Source organism: Danio rerio, chromosome 1 (genome assembly GCF_052040795.2).
Source record: "Danio rerio strain M-AB ecotype USA chromosome 1, GRCz13ab, whole genome shotgun sequence".
In the NCBI taxonomy this organism is placed as follows: Eukaryota; Metazoa; Chordata; class Actinopteri; order Cypriniformes; family Danionidae; genus Danio; species Danio rerio.
This window is the reverse complement of record NC_141021.1, coordinates 45,237,501-45,264,385: the sequence shown is the minus strand read 5'-3', so window position 1 is coordinate 45,264,385 and position 26,885 is coordinate 45,237,501. Positions and strand designations below refer to the sequence as shown.

At 36.4% G+C, this 26,885-nt stretch overlaps 1 protein-coding gene and 1 long non-coding RNA gene across 7 annotated transcripts in view; one reads left to right on the top strand and one right to left on the bottom strand.

Moving 5' to 3' along the window:
* ctnna2 (catenin (cadherin-associated protein), alpha 2) overlaps positions 1-26,885 on the bottom strand; it is a 782,625-nt gene that overhangs the window by 274,757 nt on the left and 480,983 nt on the right. Inside the window, exon 1 of one of the 6 annotated variants that reach the window (XM_087236215.1) lies at positions 14,445-14,536. The gene's annotated coding sequence lies outside the window, so the exon portion shown is untranslated. 6 annotated transcript variants of the gene reach the window in all.
* The window catches only part of LOC147846977 (uncharacterized), a 77,331-nt gene continuing 65,676 nt past the window's right edge, over positions 15,231-26,885 (top strand). Inside the window, exon 1 of the long non-coding RNA XR_015476876.1 lies at positions 15,231-15,322. This is a non-coding gene — a long non-coding RNA (uncharacterized LOC147846977). The remainder of the gene's footprint in view (positions 15,323-26,885) is intronic.

The window sequence follows — 26,885 nt, the reverse complement described above, 5'->3', positions numbered from 1 at the left end:
CTAAGCCTTTGACAGTTGTTTTGGTTTAGATGGATTATTTTGAGAGTTTTGCCACCTGTGTAATTTTTATTTTTGTAGTTTAATTAGTTTAGTTCGTGTGTCGTGTACACTGAATATCTCCGTTTTTATTTCCATCATTTTTTTTTTTTTTGTCGCCTAGTTCAGACTTTAGATTTAAGGATTGTTTTGTTTTGTTAATTTCTTTGATTTGGCTTACACTTATTGTTTTTGTTTAAAGAGAATAATTTTAAATGTTTATTTATTTTTTCTATTTATTATTGTTACGTATTGTTTAAACTATTGAGTAAAAAAATGCTTACATAAAGAATTGATTCCTGCCTAGGTGATGCAGTGGCGCAGTAGGTAGTGCTGTCACCTCACAGCAAGAAGGTCGCTGATTTGAGCCCCGGCTGGGTTAGTTGGTGTTTCTGTGTGGAGTTTGCATGTTCTTCCCGCATTAGTGTGGGTTTTTTCTGAGTGTTATGGTTTCCCTCACATTACAAAGACTGCCGGGTTGGTGAATTGGGTAGGCTAAATTGTTCGTAGTGTATGTGAGTAAATGAGTGTGTGTGGATGTTTCCCAGTGATAGGTTGCAGCTGGAAGGGTATCTGCTGTGTAAAAACGTGCTAGATAAGTTGGCAGTTCATTCTGCTGTGGTGACCCCGGATTAAGAAAGGGACTAAGCCAAAAAGAAAATGAATGAATAATTCCTGCCTCATCTTTGATCTGTCGCACACATTACACCTGTCTCACAGTTACAACATCCCACTTAAACATCTTAAACTCGTAACAGTATGAAATGGATGTTTGTGGATCTGAAACTTGATTCGATAAGCAATTCCGCTCTGCTGTGCAACGAAATCCACAGAAAGCTTCAAAAATTTGCATGGAAATAGATCACAGACTGTATCATTCACACAGTTAGCCCTTTCCACTTGTGTGTTTGTGTGAGTAATGTGTAAGTAATATAAAACGTTCATATATCTTTTGTGAATTCGTTATTAGAGATGTAGAATGCATGGAAAGCGGCTGCAGAGAGAAACTGCAGCACTGTGGAAGATTCTGGGTGTCGGATAAATAGGAATTTGTAGCTAATTTGTTAACAGTGCTAAACAGCATTTGTTTGCATCCTTGTTTGCTTCCTTGCTACAATTTACCACTAGACACTATGCATGTAATAGATCTATTTTAACAAATAAAAATACTTACAGGTTGTGACTACAATTCACAACTTCGTCCATTATGATTGGAGCTGCTCAGGATTTTTTTTTGCCGAATCCAGCACTGAACTCGAAGAAATTCTGGAAGCTGTCCATTGTCAAATGATAGCTATTTTTTATAATTCTCATTTTTATAGTCCCCAAACTTCATTCACTGTAGGCTTTGCTAAGCTAACTCTGTAAAAGCCAATGTCTTGAGGTTATAACATTCAGGTGTTGTTTATGTTCACACAGCTAAATTACAGATAAACTAAAGATTAAAATATGATATCGTAGTGGACCACCCCTTTAAGCAGAATCAAAATGCACTTGAATACTGAAATGTAGAGCTTGTGAGAGCATTTGCATTGCACTGTATTTTTTTTTTTCTCATCACAAATTTTTATTGTATGCTTGGTTTTTATTAAAAGGAAAGCTGTGTCACTGCTGGTTCCTTATTTCAGACTATTCTTGAATTAAGAACAAAAATACCTTTGCTGTCAGTGTATGGCTCTGTATTACGACATTATAAAATAATTAAGTCGAAACTAAATAACTAAAAAGGAAAGGCATGTGCATTTTTTTCAGATTACAGTCTAAATGATTGGATTTGCGCACCAACTCTGAAATTCCTGTCAGAAATGTTTGCATGTTAAAAAAAAAAATCAATTCAATCTCAAGTCTTTGCAATCCGTAGCAAGCTTTTTTGAGAGGTGTTTTGACAATTCACAGACACCATACAAGTGAGAGCCAAAATTTGGAATCTGACAAATTAATTCAGAGCATCTTGCAATACAATTTATGACAAGCAAAGTGTTCAATATAAAGACAGATTGTGGCAGATGGTTGAGAACCACAGCTCTAACCGATTTAATTCTAGTTTCAAAGTTCCTGTTCAGGATGAATTTAATTCAATAGACACAATATTTCCTCTTTACTTTTCCTTTTTGAAGAAAAAGGAGTAAACATTTTGTTTTGTTATTGTTATTGTTATTATTATTATTATTATTATTATTATTATTATTATTATTACTACTACTACTACTACTACTACTACTACTATTTTATGCAATAGGTTTATTAATATGGACCAGATTCAGTTTGCAAGAATTGCAAGACATGAAAAATTGCATGTACAAATTTCAATTCAATTCACCTTTATTTGCATAGCGCTTATACAATGTAGATTGTGTCAAAGTAGCTTCACATAGAAGATCATAGTAAATTGAAAGTGTCAGTTCAGTTTTCAGTGTTTAAGTTCAGTTCAGTTTAGCTCAGTTCAGTGTGGTTTAATAATCACTACTGAGAGTCCAAACACTGAAGAGCAAATCCATCGATGCGCAGCTCTACAGATCCCAAACCAGAAAATTCGAATGATTTACTGAATATCTGAATGATTTAATTATATGGAATTCAATCACTCATAATATTAGCATTAATTATCAATGCCAATTTAACCCGTCTGTCACTAGAGCACCTTTTGAGGTCAAAGGAGTAAAGTTAACCTGCATAGCACTTTGCTAACTGGTCTCCGTTACACTCACCCCCCTAAACCTCACTCCCATCCCGGACAAGCCACCAAATGTAACCCACCGGTTCTACTGCACCCAACCTGGTTTGAGCTGGTATCGAACTGGCTAGACTTTCTTGATTTTTAAGAACAGAATGTACTGACCTACTGATCTAGATAACAACTGTGTATTATCCTCCCATTTAAGAGGTATTTACAGTTTTATTTAAAGTTTAGTATTTCCTTTGAATAGTCCTTTGTCTCATGTGTTGGCTCAGAACAAACAAACCCAACACAACACCCTAATCACTTGTTTGACAAACAAATGTGTGTGGTGATGTGTAAAGAACCCAAGTGTGAATCAAGCTTGGATTATTTTCAAACCACTTCCTTTTTTTCTACCCACTGCTTCCTCATAATTGTTTACCGTCCTATCAATTTGCAAAGACAGACTAAGCTATATAATCTATTTACCCTGAGTTGGATATAACACAACACTTCCAGCCAAATCTAAGTAATAAGCCAGTACGATAATATGCCAGATATAAAAACAGTGCCAAGTTTGTACTAACGATGCGCCAAAGGACATATAAGACATTCCAACACAATTCAAACAAAGTTAGGACACAAGCAGTTTGTGTCAACAACTAAATGGAACATCTTGTTAGTTTCCGTTGATAATTACAGCATTCAATGTTATATGCATGTACAATGAAATTACTCAAATGTTGTTCCAAATTACATACAATTTATAGGAATGGAACGTACACTGAATGAAATGGGAAATTGCCAGTGTAAATGTAGATTTACAATACATTCAAACACTATAACAATAAATATAATAATAATAGTAATAATAATAATAATAATAATAGTGACAATAACAATAGTTATAAAATAAATAAACAAATAAATACAATTGTATATAATAATAATAATAATAATAATAATAATAATAATGATAATAATAATAATAATAATAATAATAATAATAATAATAATAATAATAATAATAATAAATATAGCAGCAACAACAATGATAAATAAATAAATAAATAAATAATAGTTGCAACTGGAAGGGCATCCACTGTGTAAAACATATGCTGGATAAATTGGTGGTTCATTCCACTGTGGCAACCCCTAATTAATAAAGGGACTAAGCTGAAAAGAAAATGAATGAATGAATGAGTGAATGAATAATAATAATAATAATAATAATAATAATAATAATAATAATAATAATAACAACAATGATAATAATAATAATAATAATAATAATAATAATAATAAATAATTAACAAAAATAAATATATAAATAATAATGATGATACTAATAGCAACAACAGCAAACAAACAAACAAACAAACAAATAAATAATAATAATAATAATACTATTATTAACAACAAATTAAATAAATAGATAAATAAATAAACAAATAAACAAATAAATAAATAAATAAATAAATAAATAAATAAATAAATAAATAAATAAATAAATAAATAAATAAATAAACAAACAAAAACAATTACATTCCCCCTAAAAACTAATGATGGCACTAGCATATCCTGGCTCAAACAAGCAGCAGGTCTTGTACCATTTCATTTTGTTACCTTTTTTTTTCAACGAAATAACTTTTGCATCATGATCCTGTAACTTATAGGACAGAAATGAAACGTAGCCTGAAACCTAAAGAGGACAATAACTCGAAAGCACTGAGGATGAATTGTGAAATGAAGCATAGCACTTTGTAGCAGCTTCAAGGGAGAAGCCTCGGAGTATACTTGTCAACTCCAGAGACTAGGGAAAATGCAGCTGAAGGAAATTGGCCAGGAAATTGGCGGAAAAGAGACTTTTCTCTATCGACAAAACAACTCTATCTCATTTTTTTTTCTTTCTCAGAGCTCCATTCAAACTGTTCTGAAATATACAGTCATGCTGAAGACAGCGACTGTCTGCAAGAGAAGAAAACAGTCGAATGTGTGTGTGTTATTTAAAGGACATGACTGATGCTAACAAAAGCATCTGTGGACAGCTTGTACTGTTTTTTTTTTTTTTTTACATATATAACCATACTATAAATGATAGTCTAATAAGCAAATTGATCTGCTCCATTTCCCCAAAGAACTAAAAAAGTAGTCTTGACATGATAATAAATCACATTTTCCTTGGTCTTCTGTCATCATCGTTGTGTATGTCATACACAGTGTTGTGTATGTCTATATCAGATGTGAGTGTCGTGTCAAGTCAAAAGAAAATAGAAACTATTATCACTGGCACTGAATGTAGTATACAGACGTCTAACCGATTTCTGATTTGCTCCATGCACTTGAGCTACTCACGACAACAGGACAAATGAAAAGTTGTTTTTTTCAATTCTACAAGTATAAACAACATGTTTGTGTCTGTGTGAACTTTAAAATGACTCAGTCATCAAGGACATGAGGGTAGCATGTTTTGGTCTGCTAAAGGAGGTTGGAAGGTTTTACATTGGCTTGTATTTGCAAGATGGATTATACACTGAGAAAGATGAAACTGTACTCTACTGATAGCAACTACATCGCATTTAGACAAAGATGATAGATTAAACCAGACATGGCACTTGTATAGATTTGAATGGGACCAGTTTAATGCTGATATGCTGAATAAATCACCACCTTCTAGTAAAAGAGCCAATTATTGATCAATATAAACTGACAATACTCCGGGGGAGGGGCTTGGTCATAATATACAGTGCATCCCGAAAGTATTCATTATGATTCACTTTTCCCATGTTTTTTATGTTACAGCTTTTTCCAAAATGGATTAAATTAATTAATTTCCTCAAATTCTACACACAATACCCCATAATGACAATGTGAAAAAAAAGATTTTTTGAAATTGTTGCAAATTTATTAAAATTAAAAATCACATGTACAGAAGTATTCACAGCCTTTGCTGTGAAGCTCTAAATTGAGCTCAGGTACATTCTGTTTCTACTGATCATTCTTGAGATGTTTCAGCAGCTTAACTCGAGTTCAGTAAAATAGTAAATTCAGTTGATTGCACATGATTTGAAAAGGCATACACCTGTTTATATAAGGGCCCAGGGCTGACAGTGAATGTCCAAGCACAAACCAAGCATGAAGACAAAGGAATTGTCTGTAGACCTCTGAGACAGGATTGTCTTTAGGCACAAGGCTGGGGAAGGTTACAGAAAAAAATTCTGCTGCTCTGAAAGTTCCAATAAGCACAGTGGCCTACACCATGCGTAAGTGGAAGATGTTTGGAACCAGCAGGACTCTTCCTAGAGCTGGCCGGCCATCTAAGCTGAGTGATCAAGGAGAAAGGCCTTAGTCAGGGAGGTGATCAATAAGCCGATGGTCACGCAGTCTGAGCTCCAGCATTCTTCTGTGAAGAGAGGAGAACCTTACAGAAGGACAACCATCTGTGCAGCAATCCACCAATCAGGCCTGTATGGTAGAGTGGCCAGACGGAAGCCACTCCTCGCCAGGAATTTGCCAAAAGGCATCTGAAGGACTCTCAGACCAAACCAAATTCTCTGGTCTGATGAGACTAAAACTGAACGCTTTGGAATGAATGTCAGGCGTTACGTTGGAGAAAACCAGGCAATGCTCATCACCAGGCTAATACATCTCTATAGTGAAGCATGGTGGTGACAGCATCATGCTGTGGGGATGTTTTTCAGCAACAGAAACTGGAAGACTAATCAGGATTGAGGGAAAGATGAATGCAGCAATGTACAGAGACATCCTGAATGAAAACCTGCTTTCATTCTTCTGTTGAACACAAAAACAATATTTTAAAGAAAGCTGGAAACATGTAACCATTGACTTCCGTATGTGTTTTTCCTACTACCGATGTCAATGGTTACAGTATTTGATAGAAGAAAGAACTCAAAAGAGTCCCACTTGAGGAATAAATAGATAATATATTGTATTTTTTGGGTGAAATACCCCTTTAATTTATTCTGTTCAAGCTATATAATATTTAAAGACTCACTATATAAAGAAAGGTAAGAGTCATTTAACTCAAAGTCAGGTCTCAGTCCAAATCCATGTCTGAGTTTTAACATAGAAGCATGTATGTGTTAACTGTAACCTGCACTAACTTTCACGTGTGACTGAGCTATCTTATATGGTTATGTGGCGGTTGATGGATGTCGTCCGCCTCTCCTTCATGCTAAACAATCACTTCATCCCTCGCTTGCACGCCCTCCTCCTCTGATTTCGCTCAATCCCTGCACAACCTTCCCTCTCGCTCGCGACAACTGGCTGGCAATGGATGGAAAATGCCGACAAAAGTGTCTGGCTCGGCTGAGTGTGAGAACCTTGCCTGCGGGCATGGCCATGTGAAAAGGGAATTACTTCAAAGCCTCAATGGATTGCGGGAGTCGTACACACACACACTCGGCCACTTACTGCAGCCGGTTCTCACTTGCTGCTGAGCAAATCTAAAGTGTCCTTTTACAATCAAACTAATCTGTCAAAAGTCCACATGCCTTATAGGTTTGGATGATATATATAGTGATGTGCATTTCCACTGAAAGGTTTATTTGGTGAAATGATGTTAGGGGCTGTGTTATTTCCCTCCTATTGCAGGCTCATTTCTTAACCCTATAAAATGACTACTGTAGAGTATATGGAACACATTTCTAAGACCTCAAAATTATCAACATGGACGTGTGACTTTTTTCTAGGGCATATAGTCAAAATTTATCAAATATTCCATATAAGAATTATCAGCCTTTCTCTAAAATTATATTATTTTTAATGTTCTCCAATTGATGTTCACAGTATTTCCTAATATATATATATATATATATATATATATATATATATATATATATATATATATATATATATATATATATATATACAGTCCACACTGAATAAATCTTGAAACAATTCAACAGGAGAAAAAAATTATTCAGCTATGTAGGAAATTTACAAAATAACTTCAGGGAACATGACCTTTACTTAATATTCTACAGGGTTTTCCCGCATAAAAGAAGAATTAATAATCAATTACTCATGCCTTTCTAGCTTCTGCAAAAACCTACTCATTCAACATAAAACTGGTTTTGTGGTCCAGAGTCAGATATTATAATACATTTTTATTTATAGGAGTGATAAAAAATAATAAAAAAACATACTCTCTCTCTCTTTCTCTCTCTCTCTCTCTCTTTATATATATATATATATATATATATATATATATATATATATATATAAGCTGACTAGTCATTGACTTTTGGACACTCGACATCACGACAAAAATCTAACCTAGTATTATATGATGTAGTATGCCTGCTGGGAATATTTACTTGTATTTATTTGTATTGTTTTTATATATTACTTATTCATTCATGAATCTGTTTTTTATAGGGTGCTTTATTGAATTATTATATATAAATATTGTGATGTCATGTCGACCAAAATTCAATGACTAGTCAGCGTCTAAAGGCAAAATTATTTTGATGTGCAATAACGAAATCAAATGACACTGATATTTAGCTCTTTTTAGGTTATGTTAGAAAGTGATCAAATCCAACATCGAACATCTTAAACCAACATCATAGTGATGTCGAATATTGACATTATTCATCAGGTACGGCAACCAAAATCCAACATCTGACAGATGTCATAATGGCAACATCCCCACAACGTCATGTTGTAACATCATTAGATGTTGATATTTGGTAGTTTTTAGGTTGTGTTGGAAAGTAAGAAAAATCCATGGTCTGTCTGACATTGGACACTGACATTCATTTGACGTTGGGTTCTGACCTCAACCAGATTTTAATTTCCACTCAAAATTAAATGCAGAAAGAAAAAAGAAAGAAAGAGCTAACGATCAAACAACAGACAGAACAACGAACAAATGAATGACCAACCGGCTGACTGACTAACCGACCGACAAAATAACCAACAAACTAAAGAATGTTAGGAAAGAAAGAAAGAAAGAAAGAAAGAAAGAAAGAAAGAGCTAACAATCAAACAACAGAAAGAACAACGAACAAATGAACGTCCGACCGACTGACGGACTAACCGACCGACAAACTAACCAACGAACAAAAGAAAGTGAGGAAAGAAAGAAAGAAAGAAAGAGCAAACCCTTGGACAACAAGCAGAACAACGAACAAATGAACGACCGACCAACTGACAGAATAACTGACCGACAAACTAACTGACCGACAAACTAACTAACCAACGAACAAAAGAAAGAAAAAGAAAGAAAGAAAGACAGAAAAAAACGATCGATCGAACAACAGACAGAACAACAAACAAATGAACAACCGACCGACTGACAGACTAACTTACCGACAAACTAACCGACCGACAAACTAACCAACGAACAAAGAAAGAAAAAAAGAAAAAAAGAAAGAGCTAACGATTGAACAACAGGCAGAACAACGAACAATTAAACAACCGACCGTCTGACTAACCAACCAACAAACTAACTAAAGAAAGAAAGAAAGAAAGTAAGAAAGAAAGAAAGAAAGTTTTCCAACTAGTCCATTAGGACAAAAATATGAAATAAATATATAAAATAACACTGTTGAGTGCAAAAAGCACTGCCTCGTCTGACCAAGGCCTGTACAAACAGCCTGTCCTTGCCAACAAGGGCGGGCGTAATTAAAAGCAACACCAAAATCAAATCAAGCAGAACATCAAAAATAAAGCCAACCAATACAGCTTTAATTGGTCAAAGGGACCTTGTATTAAATCAGAGATACATTATACGGTGCAGAAATTTTGGTCTTGTTATGCGAAGAGGGAAATACGGGGATTAAGAGGTTAGAGAGAAAGAGCGAGGAAAGACAAATGAGAACAAAATCAAATGAAAGCAGATGGCATTCAGAACGAGTCCTGCCCAAGGCCAGCAGCCTCCCTCCCCTCCATCGCCTTCGCTGCTTTCTTCTTTTACACCATTAGACGAGGTAAGAGGAACGGCAGGACGGAGGGTGGAGAGGCATCTGTCTCTGCAGAGGTGAACTGTGGGAATTAGCAATCAGGAGGGGTTGGTTAATTAGTTTACGAGTCAGTCGTACGAGAGAGAGGTCATGTGTTTCTTTCCCTTGGCGAGGAGAAAATCAGCATGACTGTCCTATATAGGAGAAGGAAAATATTGTGGCATGTTGCGCCCTGTATTGTTTGACTTAAATCCACTGAAATAGCATTACATCCTGGGTTTTTGATGATATTACATGCTGTTTTATACAACACTGCATGTACTGCTTAAAGGTTGCGTGAAGTGATTTGAAATGTGCATTTTTATTTGATTTTTGACATACTTTCAACTAAAACATGAAGACAGGGTGAGACATAGCTCTTCCAATGAGAGGGGTTGAGCTCAAGCACATGAATTGAAATGTAAATGAGAAGCACTATGAAGAGGCGGGGCAAGTCAGATACTAGAGAGCATGTGATTGGTCAAAAGATTAGACGAGAAACTGAAGTAACTGACCTGAAATTAAGAAAATCCTTCCTCAATTTAGGTGGAGGCAACAAAATTCAAGCTTTGGATGTTTTTGTATGTCTCACTATTTTGTAGCACACACTAGTTTACTCTAGTTTACACACTAGACTCATATTTATTTTCTTGTCTCTCATGCCACTGTTTTTGACTGTTTCGCACAATCTTGTGACTGAATAATAAACAGATTAGTGTATGCTCCATTCAGCCATTTTCATTTCTGTCAGCTTTGCATTCAATCAAAAGATTAAGACTAATACAGCTCAGCAACATCCACAATGTTCTGTGTCTATTTTTTAGTTGTTCAGTTGTTTTATTCTGCCTAGATGTACTTTATCCCTTGCTAGTCAAATTTGCCCCATTTGGGCGTGAGAAAACATGTCATTTGTGTGTACCCCTTTAAATGCAAATTTAAATTATTTCCAGAAGAAGGTAGAGCCTTTACACAGTATTCTGACACTTCAGAAACAAAAAGAGAAACAACAAAATAAAATGTTCGTTGATGCAAATTTCTAATCAGCCAATCGCAACCCAATGCATTTAGGCATGTAGACTTGGTCAAGATAATCTGAAGTTCAAAGCGAGCATCAGAATGGGGAAGAAAGGTAATTTAAGTGACTTTGAACGTGGCATGGTTGTTGGCGCCAGACGGGCTGGTCTGAGTATTTCAGAAATTGCTGATCTACTGGGATTTTCATGCACAACCATCTCTAGGGTTTACAAAGAATGGTCCGACAAAGAGAAAATATCCAATGAGTGGCAGTTCTGTGGGCACAAATGCCTTGTTGATACCAAAGGTCTAATAGAAAGGCAAGAGTAACTCAAATAACCACTCGATGTATGCAGACGAGCATCTCTGAAAGCAGATCAAATCTTAAAGCAGGTTGGGTGCAGAAACTGAAGATTACACAAGGGGCAACTCCGTTCAGCTAAGAACAGGAAACTGAGGCTACAATTTGCACAGGCTCACAAAAATTGGACAATAGAAGATTGGAAAAATGTTGCCTGATCTCATAAGTCTTGATTTCTGCTGCGACATTCAGACAACATGGAAGCATAGATTCCTCCTGCCTTGTATCAATGGTTCAGTCTGGTGGTGGTGTTCAGTCTGAGTATTATTGCTGACCATGTCCATCCCTTTATGACCACAGTGTACACATCTTCTGATGTCTACTTCCAGCAGGATAATGCGCCATGCCATAAAGCACGAATCATCTCAGACTGGTTTCTTGAACATGACAATGAGTTCACTGTACTCAAATGGCCTCCACGGTCATCAGATCTCAATCCAATAGAGCAATTTTGGGATGTGGTGGAAAGGGGAGATTTGCATCATGGGTGTGCATCTCTGAGGAATATTTCCAGTACCTTGTTGAATCTACGCCACAAAGGATTAAGGCAGTTATGAAGACAAAAAGGGGTACAACCTGGTACTAGCAAGGCGTACCTAATAAAGTGGCTGGTGAGTATATTACTGTTAACTAAAGATGATAAAACTCATCAGATTTTAATATAATCATTGATATTTTATATCATCTTCCTGTCAATACATGATCAAAATTGGATGATTTATGTTCTCACATGTTTACAAAGCAAGGTTAATCAACAAAGTCATTTGCTGTGTTTCCATTCAAAGTTGGGAATATAACTTATAGCCAAAACTAGAAAACCTTTCTGAATTAAGCCCTTTTCATCCGATGAGTCAAAGAAAACCTCTTTCATGCACATTTTAAAAATGTATGTCCATCTTTGTTTTCATTAAGCATTTTTTTCCAGCAATTTTAGATGCAAAATGTGCATAAAAATAGGTGGATGGAAACATAGCTGCTGTATTGTCCTTCACATTTACTGGGTTGGCAGATCTTTGTGATATATCCCTATTAATATTTATACTCATCTTGTATTTTGAAAGAAGAGTAATGATGTTTCACAAAAAAACAAAACTAGTCACTTCAGATGCAAACTGCAATTCCACATAGCAGTGGCAAAACAGCCAAACGCCTTGATGTCCATTAAATCCAAAAGATAAATTACCCACTGAATCAAAACATTACAAACCAGAACAAATAATTTAATCTGCCAAGTTATAAAGCACAAAACAATCATCCCCCTTTTCTTATCCTGCATCTCGCTCTCTCGCTCTCTTGGTGGACGTGACCATAGTCAAGATTAAAATTCATCAATCAATCACACATTTTAATGGCCAGACCATCTCCCTTACACCCACAGCAGAAATTGAATCACAAAAGCAATTTAATTAAATTCAACAGTGATTCAATAGCTCTAATCATTCTGCACAGTAAAATGAAATCTCTCGTTCCTTTAATCATACCCCCATGTTAAATAATTACTCAATTTAAGGGTTGGGTTGGTGGGAGGACGGGGGGACAGTGGTTCTGAGTTAGCAGCTATTATTTGTGTATTTGTGCATGTAGTGTTATGGATGTACGGGTTAACAGCATCTTGATATGGGAAGTTTGATCCTGTCGACTTGCTCTGCAGTCAAATGATTGGATTTTAGGCCACCATGCTAAACGAATTACAGGTCTGTGCGATGAAATTACATTCCTAGACAATAATTGAACTATTCAGGTTTCATTGCTTAAAGGAATGAACTGAATAAAATATAACTTAAACTCTGTTGACAGTGGCATCCTGTCGCAAAAAAAAGAAAATATATAAGAAAGTATTTAAAAAATAACTCTGATTTATTCCTCAAAATGAATGAATGAATGAATGGATGGATGGATGGATGGATGGATGGATCTTAATCTTAATGTAGAAAAAAAATCCATGTTTTTGTTTGTTTTCATTGTGGGCACCATGTTTTCAAGTAGTTACATTTATTTAAATAAAAATGCATGCAATCTGTCATCATTTACCATTCATCTTAAAAACGAACTAACGAACGAACAAACAAACAAACAAAATAATGAACAAAAGAACTAACAAATCAATGAACAAATAAACAAATGAATAAACGAATGAGCAAACAAACAAATCTCAAAGCAGTAAACATTCCTTTTTTAGTTTGTTTTCATTGTGGGCACAAAGATTTCAAGTAGTCACATTTATTTACATAAAAATGCATGCAATCTGACAGCATACACTTACAGCAAAAAAACAAACAAACAAACAAACAAATTAATAAAAGAACAAGCAAATCAATGAACAAATAAATGAACGAATAAACAAATGAACGAACAAATGAATTTCAAAGCAGTGAACATTCCTTGTTTTTGTTTGTTTTCATTGTGGGCACAAAATAGTAGTTATATTTATTTACATAAAATGTATGCATTCTGTCAGCTTACACTGTTCAAAATATGAAAGGATGAATAAATTAAATAATTGTTTAATAAGTTACTTAAAAATATTTAAAATCAATAATTCTGAGTGATTTTAAAGCAGAAATACAAAGAAAAATGTTTTGTTTGTTTTTTTTTTGTTTCTTTTACAAGTAAAGCTTAATATGAATAATAAAAAATATATAAATTTAATAAAATTCAAGGTTTCACACTTAGCTGATGAATGAATATAAAGTGTGTTTGGCATGCTGTCCCAGGAGAGAGCCTTGAGTTCATAAAATCCTCGAGACCAGGGCTCCCTCCCGCTTGCAGGGCGAGTTTGGTTTAGAGAAACTAGAGAACCCGGGGGAAACCCAAATGAGTATGAGGGGAACATGTCATATCTGCACAGAAATGACGACTGGCCTAGTAAGGACTTGAACCAGTGAGTGACATTCATGTAGTGAGGCAGCAGTGCTAACCACTGGGCCACTGCTTCAAGACGAAGATAACTTAGGTAAGAAACTCTGGTTATTTATGTTGAGTTAGGAATCATCTGATTGGTGAATCAAGTGTTAGCTAATGTGGGACCAGCTGTGGTCAATCATAAGCATGTAATCCTATAAATTAGTTTATAAATAAATTCACAAAAAAGTGTACCTGTGTACCTAAGAATAAATAAATAAATAAATAAATAAATACTCTGCTGGTAGCTGGGAACTGACCTGGAAGACACACAATCCATGTCTATTAATCTATCTTTGTCAATCCGCACACATACACACACGCACATACACAGGCTTGCAGTGGTATATTTAAAGCACATTACATCTTTAAGGAGGTTCACTGAGCTCACTCCTGTAATAAGAATCAAATAAATGATGCGGGAGGGTCACAGACTCAGACAAGTTCATTGGATACTCCAGCAGCACCGATGGCCTCCTGGGCGTTATGAAACACAATTAATCACATCCACAGGTGAGAGGTGGACGATCCACAGCGCTCAGAGAGGTTATAGGAATGCAAAATGGCTCGTATAACGGTTGGAGTGTGCTCCAGCCGGGAGGAGCCAACATGTGTTGAGCAGGAGAAAGAGAGAGATAGAGAAAGAGAAATCAGGTAATGACTTGTTACCACTCTTACACCAGCTTAAACGCCATGCTGTCATTAGGGATTAAACGTGTGGAGGAAGCTTAGAGGAGGCTGAAGAAAGGTGACAAGTAATGTGCCTGTGTGTGGGGAAAAAGTGCAACAGCTTCACAATCTTGATCAATTTAAGTCAGCTGGAGTAGCATGCAGTAGGTGTGAGAAAAGTTGGGAAAAAGATCAGTTCAAATGTGTATTAAAAAAAAAAACCATTCTATTCTAGATTTGACATTGTGTATGTTAAAGGGCACCTAGTTTACCCCTTTTTTAAGATTTAATATTAATATTATGGTTCTTCTAAGTCTGCCAGTTCAGGTTCAGTTCAAAACACAATTCAGATTGTTTTATTATAATTAGTTAAAAAGTGTCATTTGGGGGCGTGTACAGAGGTTGTTGTTTTAGGGGTGTGTTGCTTCACATGAAAATTATATTTGAATTCCCACCCAACATGACAAGGGGGCGGAGCTAAGAGCTCCCCAACTTTGTGTATGGCAACAGACAGGCAGACAGAGAGAAGCAACATGAATGAGAGAACCAGCATTCAGCCGTAAATGTACGACTCGGACAAGCAGAGACTACAAAATCATGTGTGTCTTTGTATAGTTTTACAGCCAACTGTATTCTAGTTTAAAGTTCCGAGCTTGTACACTGAGACTAATAACCAAGCACAATTAATTAACTTTGACTGAGGCTAAAACTAAAGTGCGTCACACACTCAGAGCCACGAAACGGCACGCCAGACGTGCATATTCGCATGCTATTTAAAATGAAACTATTCATATGGCGCTCTCTGGCGCAGCAGAAATATGAACAGTGTCCGCAGTTGTGGCTGAGCGCTGCGGACAGCCTCCGACTTGCGCCGCCGTTTAGTGTACCCTGATAGAAACCTATGTTTAGAATTCTAAAATGCATAGTGCTGCGTGGCGCGATGCTGCGCATCACCAAGCGGCGCTTCTGGGGTGTGACCTGCAGGCAAGTTTGTTATTTCCAATGGAGGGACACGCACGTGAGGAAACGCGCTTGCACTTTCCAGCTGCACCTGACAGGGAGGTTCTGTGACCGTGGGAAATGCAAATGGCTGAAGTTTAAGGAAGACGCAATAAAAAGTACACGTTAGCAAACGCACCTAAATTTACAAACAAAGGCACCGATGAGAGCGATCATGTGGTGAATGTTGATCTTGTGTTGAGCCCAATGAGCCTCACAGTTTGCGTATCTGAAGAGCGGGGATGGATGCTTTGGAGAACTGTGCGTGACGTATATGAGGACCGGAGAGAAAACGTGTGATTTCTGGGAGATTATCAGTCGTTTGCTGGCATACGGAATTCTCTATGCATTTGCGGGAGATTGCTGGAACTTTCAGGAGACTTGTTATGCCTGAAGAACAAACAGACCCATCAACCGTGACAGATAAACCATTAGCTATGTTTCCATCCAAAGATATGAATAAAACTTATGCGCTAAACAGAAATATTATTTAACATATTTTATGTGGCAGAACATATTTTATGTCACAGTTTCCATCTGATGAGTCAAATAGAACTAAAACCTGATAAACTTCCTGATAAACTGGTGGCAGATATGAAAAACAATAATTTTCACATTTTCACCGCTATATACATTTCTGTAGAGCACCAATTTCCTCCCAGGAGGTATATTTTTTGGCAGTTTTGGTTTTTGAGAATCCACCAGAGGCCGCTGTGTACAGAGTGCCATTTGCACTGCTGTTCTTGCGTAAATCCACCAGAGGCCACTATCGACTGACTGACTGATCGACTGACCCACCCTCCTCCTTCCCTAAATCGAACTAATAGTGTTCTCAAAAGCACAGATTTACTCGCCCACTAACTTCCCTAAACCCAAAATAATTTACAATCTCCAGAAATGTATATAGGGCTACGTTTTCCCGAATGAGCCTATGTTGAGATATTTGCTTTGGAAAGGGCCTTTTGCTTGTATAAGAAGTTATTTTGTGCCTCAGAAGACAGAAACTGCCCTCAAAACAGTTCTGGAAGGTTATTATATTAAACCACTTTGATGATGGACTTTAGCTAAGGCATTCTAGAATGACAACATTTTAGATGTTGTGAAATGTTGTCAGTCTGCTGGTTCATCCTTTAATGCCATTAATTTTCTGACATGAAATCTGATTGTCATTGCGCTGTATACATTTTTTGATGGCCATGCTGGAATTTATTCTGTAAATGTGTGTCCATCGTAGTTTATGTGAATGTTTTCTTATCCAATAAAACATGTATCCTCCCCAGTTGTGGAATTAAATGTTTTTAATGCACATTTTCTAAATGTATGCACATCTTGATGTTATATAAGGTATTTTTATGCGATAAAATTGATTAGTTGGTTGGATGATTGGTTGGTTGGTTGGTTGATTGATTGATTGGTTGGTTGGTTGGTTGGTTGGTTAATTGATTGATTGATTGATTGATTGATTGATTGATTGATTGATTGATTCGTTCATAGATTGATTCAAAGTACACAGTGCTTACCTGACCTCTGCAAATATCATTACAGAATTGTCTGGAATGTATTTGTTATTCATTTGTGCTTCATAAAAGTAATAAAAGACATATCATTCAATTGCCTATGTGCTACTTTTTAATCATCTGCCTGTGTACACTTAATAATGTAAATGCAATGCAATGTAAAGTAAATAAAACGAACGTAACTTCAAAATGCAGTGACACCATGATGCTCAGCATGCACCACATCAAATGCTACTGACATTAAAAATTCAAAATATTGCTGTGTGTACAAATTGTTCTTTCCCTCTCTCAAAAAAAAGAAGTGTAATTTAGTTTTTATGCATCCCATTATGTACCTCTTTTTTGTTGTTGTTTTTTGAAAACAGTTTTCTGCGCTTGGTTCCCCTTTGAACATCACAAATCCTCCTATACATAAACAGCTCTTGCAAATAACAAGGCCATACTTCAAGCGAACAGAACGAGCAATTCACAAAGCTCTGTTTGGTACCCATGCGTGTTTACCCGAGCTCATCTTAAATTCAGATGTGGCTACTGTGCTTCATGGAAATGGATTTTGAAAGGTTACGACTGCGTGTGAATCAAACCCGCACTGGGGGAAACAAGACAAGATGAGCCAATATAACACGTGTTCCCTCTTTCACAAACAGCTAAATGACCGACGTGCCATTTGAAACTGGTTCGGTCAACTTACAAGGCAAGCATGTGAGTCGTGGCATGATGGGATGTGTCCCTTTTTTTGAACTTGACCCTCTGTGAACTGTGTCACAATGGACTGAAGCAGACAAAGAACACCCTGGATGCCTTCCAGCACACAATACATCAACTGTCTATTATCTTACCATGGTTTTCCAGAGGCAGAGCAACACTTGGCCAAGCATCAGCCTGCTTTTAGAGGACAATTCATCATTGGGCTGGGCATCCCTCTGTCAGTTCACAATCCCACAATGCTTGAGGTCAAAGGGCGGACTGGGAACGTTGGGATTGGGATTTTCGACAGCCTCAATGTGCCATTCACTTTTGTAGGGGCAGAGGAAGTCCAACTTTTGAGGTTTCTCAGAGTCAAAAACAAACCTCAGCAGCCTCGTCCTTCTTAAGCACCGGGAGACAGAGAAATATTTCACTTTCAAAGCACGTCTTGGGTCAAATGAGCATTTCCCATGCAGATTTGGTGGATATGAGCATATGGAACGCCATATTGCAAGATGAAGATTAATGCAGAGCTTAAGTTCATGGCACACGTGTGCTTTGAAGACACTGGTGATGAATCAGAATGTGTTTGTGAGATTGTAGACGTGCAGGGATGTTCTTTTTTTCTCTACTTTGCTTTAGAGTAAAGTGGAATATGAAATTACTTTCCAATGGTTCGCTGTTAGCAAACATCCCAACACCGCCTACATCGCTGGGTGTTTAAATGAGCATGCAAATCAGTGTTTATTCAGACTATTTTTTTTTATTTAGTTTTAGTATATTATTGACTAAAATGCTTTATGTTTTAGTCAAATTTATTCAGTTGTTTTTTGATTTAGTCTTCATTCAGGTAACTAGATATTAGAAGTTCATTTGACAAAGATTTCTCTACAAGTCTTTTTTTATGCTTCTCCTCAATCTTTCCCATAAGGAATAGTACAAAACAATCATCAGCTACATTGAAAATGACAACATTACATTACACAACTGCATTAAGTCAACTATATTATAAGTATAAGAGTTCAGTCTCATTTCAGTAAATATATGGTAGGTTTAGTTAGTCTGTTATGTAATCTCGAAACATTTCTACAAATCTACAATCCACAAATTCCAAACTCAAATAAATAGCTTTCAAGAGCTCCCAAGAAGTTTGGCATGCTTTTCTGGGAGAGAACCCTGTGCTCAGAGATAGTTGAGCCCAACGCTCCCGCCTGGTCAATAAGCATGTAAGGGGGTCCGAGATCAGGTAGGTCAAGAACTCCCCTTAAAAAAAAGGAGGAAAAAGAGGAGATGGGGTAGAAGGGGGTTTCTTCCAAAAAAAAATAGGGCAGTAAGAAAAAAATCAGACCATTTATTGTAAGCTAGGATCAATCTGATTGGATTACTACTGATTACAGATGGACAGCCAGTCATGCTCAATCATATCACATGCTCTTCTCGAAATTAGTTTATGAAACTTCACTTTTGTTTTGGTCATATTTTACTCATTTGATTTTTCATGTAGTCTACACTACCTGACAAAAGTCTTGTCGTTGTACCCAATTGTAAGAGCAACAAATAATATCTTGATTTCTAGTTGATAATTTGGAAAAGTGACTGAAGGTAGATTTTTTTAGATGAATCATCTGTTAAACCGCATCCCAATCATCAAAAATACTGTAAAAGACCTATTAGACCCTGCATGGACCCAAAATTGTCACAGAAATCAGTCAAGTTTGGTAATGGAAAAATCATGGTTTGGGGTTACATTCAGTATGGGGCATGCAAGAGATCTGCAGAGTGATGGCAACATCAACAGCCTGAAGTATCAAGACATTTGTGCTGCCCATTTCATTACAAACCACAGGAGAGAGCAAATTCTTCAGCAGAATGCCGTTCCTTCTTATACTTCAGCCTCTACATCTAAGTTCCCGAAAGCAAAGAGGGCCAAGGTGTTCCAGGATTGGCCAGTCCAGTCACCAGATTATGATTAATCTTGATGATTAATCGAGATTGCATGATTATTTAGATAATTTAACAGATTATTTAACAGATTATATAACATTATTGAGCATGTCTGGGGTAACATTGAAGGAGGAGGCATTGAAGATTAATCCAAAGAATCTTGATAAACTCTGGGAGTCCTGCAAGAACGCTTTCTTTGTCATTCCAGATGACTAAGTTATTTGAGTAATTGCAGAGATGTATGGATGCAGTTCTCCAAGCTCATTGAATTGTGATACACAATAATAATTATTTTTCAGCTGCACCATGACTTTATATTTTATATTGTACATTATTTACGTCAAGCGACAAGACTTTTGTCTGAGCAAAGTCAGTACATTACTGTCCTAATTTAATAATTAAAAATCAAGGCATGATCATATTTTATTTGGGTAGCATAAGCATAGGGCGAGGCAGTGGGGCAGTAGGTAGTGCTGTCGCCTCAGACCCACACCCATTATTTATTTTTCAGCACCACAGTTTTCAAATTTTTAAATTTTTTTTTCTGTCCTCATTATTCATTTCAATAGGGATTTAAATTCGATTTGAAGTCAAGAATAAATGAAAATTCAACCAGAAGACAAAAATACAAGACTGTACACTTAATTGCTTTTATGAGGTAAAGCACTGTGAAACCCTAATGTGGTAGCACATTAATTAAAGGTTCTATTTAACATGCAGATACTATGTAATAGGACTCATTACTTAAACTGGGTAATACCTAGGCAACCTACCCCTGAAGCTACCATTAGTCGGTGTATAACCCAGCACTTTTTCAGATAGACGTACACATTACTATAAAATAGAGTATTATGTTTGTGTGTGTGTATGTGTGACTGTGCATGTGTGTGTGTGTGTGTGTGTGTGTGTGTGTGTGTGTGTGTGTGTTTGTGTGTTTGTGTGTGTGAGTGTGTGTGTGTGCGTGTTTGTAAACAGCACTTTAAACCCTTTTTATATCACTTTGAAGCAAGTAGCTTTAGGGGTCCATACGCACAAAACCCTTTTTTTTTCCATTTCACTGCACTCTTTCCCAGTATTCATCCATGTAAACATGTTAGATGTATGTGCATATGCCTGATGTACCATTGTGCTCATGTTTCACATAGTTTATAGCATCTCACTCTTGGCACGCTCTTCAGAGAGAGAGAGAAAAAAAAGAAGCTCTCCACTTTGTTTATATTTGTACTCACATCTGACCTCAACAGTAGAAATGAACCAGAGTAGTAGCTTTGGATGAATGCATATGTGATTTGTGACTATTGTGACATATGCAGTGACTGCCATTATCAATAATGCGCTAGTAATACACTCACTGGCCACTTTATTAGGTACACCTTATTAGTACTGGGTTGGACCTCTTTTTGCCTTCAGAACTGCCTTAATCATTTGTGGCATAGATTCAACAAGATAATGGAAATATTCCTCAATATGTCAATATGTTGGTCCATATTGACATGATAGCATCACGCAGTTGCTGCAGATTTGTCGGCTGCTCATTTATAAATACAAATCTCCCGTTCTACCACATCCCAAAGGTGCTATATTGGATTGAGTTCTGTTGACTGCGGATAAACTCATTGTCATGTTCAAGAAACCAGTCTGACATGATGCGTAATCCTGCTGGAAGTAGCCATCAGAAGATGGGCACACTGTGGTCATAAAACACATGGACATGGTCAGTAACAATACTCAGGTAGCCCGTGGCGATGATGATGCTCAGTTGGTACTAACGGTCCCAGAGTGTACCAAGAAAAAAAAACCCAACACCATTACACCATCACCACCAGCCTAAACCGTAATACAAGGCAGGATGAATCCATGCTTTCATGTTGTTGACGGCAAATTCTAACCCCACCATACAACTGTTGCAGCAAAAATCAAGACTCATCAGACCAGGCAACTTTTTCCAATCTTCTATTGTCCAATTTTGGTGTGCATCTGTGAAATTGTAGCCTCAGTTTCCGGTTCTTGGCTGACAGGAGTGGCCCCTAGTGTAGTCTTCTGCTTCTGTTGCCCGTTCATGTCAAGGTTTGACATGTTGTGCGTTCAGAGATGTTCTTCTGAATACCTCGGTTGTAACGACTTGCTATTTGTTTTACTGTTGCCTTTCTTCCAGCTCAAAGCAGCATGGCAATTCTCCTCTGACCTCAACAACATCAAAAAGGCATTTCCGCCCACAGATCTACCGCTTACTGGATATTTTCTCTTTTTCGGACCATTCTCTGTAAACCTTAGAGATGGTTGTGCATGAAAAATCTCAGTAGATCAGCAGTTTCTGAAATACTCAGACCAGCCCGTCTGGCACCAAGAATCATGCCACGTTCAAAGTTACTTAAATCCCCTTTCTTCCCCATTCTGACTTGACCATGTCTACAAGCCAAAATGCTTTGAGTTGCTGCCATGTGATTGGCTGATTAGAAAATTGTGTTAACGAGCAGTTGGATAGGTGTACCTATTAAAGTGTTGCTAGAGTTTAAATGTAAATGACAAGATTTTCACGCCAAAGAAGTTAGGGTCTCAGACCCACACCCATATGCAATCACTTTGGACAAAATTTTTCAGCATTTTTAGTTTTTAAACCCCAGAATGATCCTTACTTGTAATTTCTTTGAAATAGTCACACCATTTTTCTCTTATATTGGACCTTAAATAAAAATTATTATGAGTCATCACATATAAGAGATTTTTTTTCAGCAATTTCAGCTTTCAAACTCCAGAATGAACCTCACTTGCAATTCTTCTGAAATAATGTTACACCAGTTTGTTCTTATATTGAAGCTTAAAAAAAAAAAAAATGTTTTATGAGTCATCACATATGACACAGTTTTACATTTCAGAAAACACTTTTTTTTTGCAGAAACATATCCATGTAAGAGTTCAAAATTATTCAGAATCGTCACCATGAAATTGAATCTGTGATGTAGAGGTGCCTTGCCCTTGTTCATGTGTGTTTTCCAAATGTCTCCATAGTTCATGCGCCTCGGAGCAGAAGAGATTTATCTGCTTATCATCGTCTGAATGTCGTAGTTTGCATTCCAACACTCGCATAATGTGCAGGAGGGGAAAATAAATGTAAATTCAGTAGCCTCGGTGTAAAACACTTCACTACTACAACAGCTGAGAAGAACTGTGCCTGTTTGCATTATGCAGTATCCATCAAACATTTAATATGAGTGAGTAAGTGCTTGCTAACCTTTGTCTACGATCACACCTACACGCTTGTCCTGAGGGATAACAGCACAGACAGCAGCGCGATTCAAAGTGTGCTCGTCTAAAAACTGCCAGTTGGCATCTTCACAAAGTTTGGTCGAGGAACAAAGGGAGTCCAAGCTAGCTACGGGCTTGAAAACACGCTGTGGAGTAAATTTCCACATGCATAAAGGGTCAAGTGTTTTATAATTCAGCATTCAGAGGGATGAAACTTCTATTCATGCATATACAGAATACACGAAAAGCAGCGCAGTTCAATATTCATGCTATGCTGTATATACAATGACTTTGCTGGTGAGATTCATTTAAGCAGTATAATAGATATGCACGATAGATAGATAGATAGATAGATAGATAGATAGATAGATAGATAGATAGATAGATAGATAGATAGATAGATAGATAGATAGATAGATAGATAGATAGATAGATAGATGGATGGATGGATGGATGGATGGATGGATGGATGGATGGATGGATGGATGGATGGATGGATGGATGGATGGACGGACGGACGAACGGACGGATGGATGGAAGGATGAATGGATACATAGATAGATCACAATAATACCTGGACTACAATTCTGCCACCATATGAACTACAACTCCCTTCAGGCACCACACACAAACACACCTGTTCTGGTTTACCTTTGATTACACACACAGCTGGGAGCTGCTTAAGGACTGATCATGACTATATAATCTGCTCAGCTTGACATTCACATTGTTGAGTCTTGTTAGGTTTACATCATGTAACATATCTAAGAGTCTTACTGTTTACCTTGCTTACCTTGTGTTACTGTTTACAGACAGATAGATAGATTGAAAGATCATCAAATGGGATCGTGACCTCTGCTCTGTTGATTTTTGATGTTGGTAATTCAACTCTGCAGTTTAAGTGTGCGACTTTTATTGATATTTTAGTCGATTGAAACACTGTATTCTATTAGGCATAATATATGTATGTAAATATAAAATATATCATTTCAAATTATTTAAAGTGTCAATAAAAGTCACTTTTTCATTTTTTCAAAATCATAAATAAATGAAATAATAGCAGACAGTAGCCAAACGGAAAGCAGTTTTAATGAAAGAGTAATGCAAAAACGCATACAATTAACAACAGCTTTAAAAAGCGAAAGCAAAAGTTGAATCCCTGACATTTGAGGAGATTTAGAAACACCAGCCAGACTCATTTTAAGCCAGAAAACATCTGCGTTTGATTAACCAAAGGAAAATCTTCTCTCGCCCTACACATTTCAAACTGTTCATAGTGTGTGCACGAGACAACACTTCACACAGACAGAGTCACAGAAACGCTACAAAATAAAAGTGCAACAGGATGATAATATTGGAAAAAAAAACACACACAAAAAAAAACACCTGTCATCAAATATACTTGGGTAGCCAATAATATACCTGGGCGGCCCACCCAAGTAAAGTCTATATATTACTATAATTATTATTATTATTATTATTATTAATAATTATTATTATTATTATAATTATAATAATAATAAAAACACAAAAGGGGACTAAGCCGACAAGAAAATGAATGAATGAATAAAAACACAAGTAACAAAATAGGGAAACAAAAGCTAACTATAAAACTAAGCATACTGGCATTAGGGTATATTCACATACTCGTTGACTGGCTAACAAGCACTGTTTCCTTCAGGAAATGCAAATCTATTCTGTGATTGAGCGAGAATAGAGCACCATCTGAGTGTAAAGCCTTTTAGCAGGCAAATATTGACAGTATTGAGTCGCATTATAGATGAAACTTCTCAACTGGTTCTATGGGAATGCTAGAGCCTTACAATGCAATTACGATCTCTAAATCATTTTACCACTTCAAATTCAGACTTTTAAGCAGAAACTAAGAAAATGAGACCAATATGCGGCTAAATAAATGCCCAGAGGGAAAGAAAGTATTGCTGAATTAGTTCATTTGTTTGCCTTTAATCTCTTTAGTAAGTCTCTGTGTGTGAGAGAGAACTTTTAAAGTGGACAATTCTCCTAACTAGAATGACAAAAAAATGCACACTGAGAAAAGGGGAAAGCAAATCTCCCTCGAACACCAAACAGAAAAGGTTCAGAGGAAGTTTCAGAGGAATCCAAATTGTTTGTGGTTCAGTTGTGCAAAGCATCTATGAATCTATTTCAGCTGCAAAAGCAGAATTATACTTACATAACCGAGAAATTCAAGAACGAAACTATAAAGATTTATCTTCTGCGCTTTCAGATATTTATGATATATGATGTTAAGCTTACTCAGACAGAAAATAGCTTTTTCTCTGGCTATTAAAAACTCAGAGTAAAAGAGGCGAAGGCATTAGAAGTGCATCTTTAACACACCGTGAGTGAAGCCAAAGGCAAACATAGCAGATCTCCAAATATCAGATCTGACAGAGAAACTCACACACTCAGGCCTCATGATGTACGACCTTGTAATAGCCGGAAACCAAAGCATCTTGAGTCCTTCACACAGAATTAAGGGTTGAGGACAAAAACAAAATATTGACTAAACAGAATTGTTGCTTTCTTGCTGTTTCACTTGCAGCAAAAGGAACAACAAAATAATCACTACGAATGTTAATTCGAGCTTGAGTTGGAACAGTTTTCAATACTTTCAATCGTATTCTTTGGAAGATATTTATAATACTTTATTTTAGATCAGATGACAGATCAATGACAAATAAATTATGCATAATTACATAGAACTAACGTCAAACCTAACCATTCATTCTAACTCTAACCATACCACTAGTACATGTGGTTAATTAATATGACTACTTAATTACGTACTTCACTTAACAATATGGACTCCTCAGTCACAAACATAGATACATAAATGCTAGTGTATGCAGTTGTGTATGTATTTGAATTAAATTGAAACAAGACAAGTGCTGGGATTATGTGACTGGGTAAAAAATTTAAAATACAGTCAGTGCCATTTTAGCGTCCATTATACTACTTTAATATATTATACTTAATATACAGACAGTTTGAAATATATTATATTATATTATATTATATTATATTATATTATATTATATTATATTATATTATATTATATTATATTATATTATATTATATTATTCATTTTTTTGGCTTAGTCCTTTTATTAATCTGGGGTCACCACAGCAGAATGAACCGCCAACTTATCCACCTCACGTCTTCCGCAGCGGATGCCCTTCCAGCTGCAACCCATCTCTGGGAAATATCCATACACACTTATTCACACTCAAACACTAAGGATAATTTAGCCTACCCAATTCACTTGTACCGCATGTCTTTGAACTGAGGGGAAACAGGAGCACCTGGAGGAAACCCTCGCGAACACGGGGAGAACATGCAAACTCCACACAGAAACGCCAACTGACTGTGAGGTGACAACACTACTTACTGCATCAATGTGTCGCCCTATATTACATTATATTATATTATATTATATTATATTATATTATATTATATTATATTATATTATATTATATTATATTATATTATATAATATTATATTATATTATATTATGTTATATTATATTATATATTTAAATTAATATCTTTATTATTCATTATACTAGCGAATGTAACATTTTAATTAATTTAATTTAAGTGTGGATGTTCTTTTTTATGCGTGCGTGAATGTGACACGTGCAGTTTAGAACTCAGAAAATAAATAAATAAATAATCTGTGCACTTATGAATGGCAGTACAGGAGCAAAAGACTGCCAACTTAAAGCCTTTCCAATGGTTGGTGGCTTTATGGGTGCTAAGAGCCCCCTGAACAGTCTTTAGTGGAGTGAGGCAGGTCAGAATAAGAATCTTCCATGGCTGACCAATTGTCACCCATCGCAGCAGAATAGGATTTTAATGAA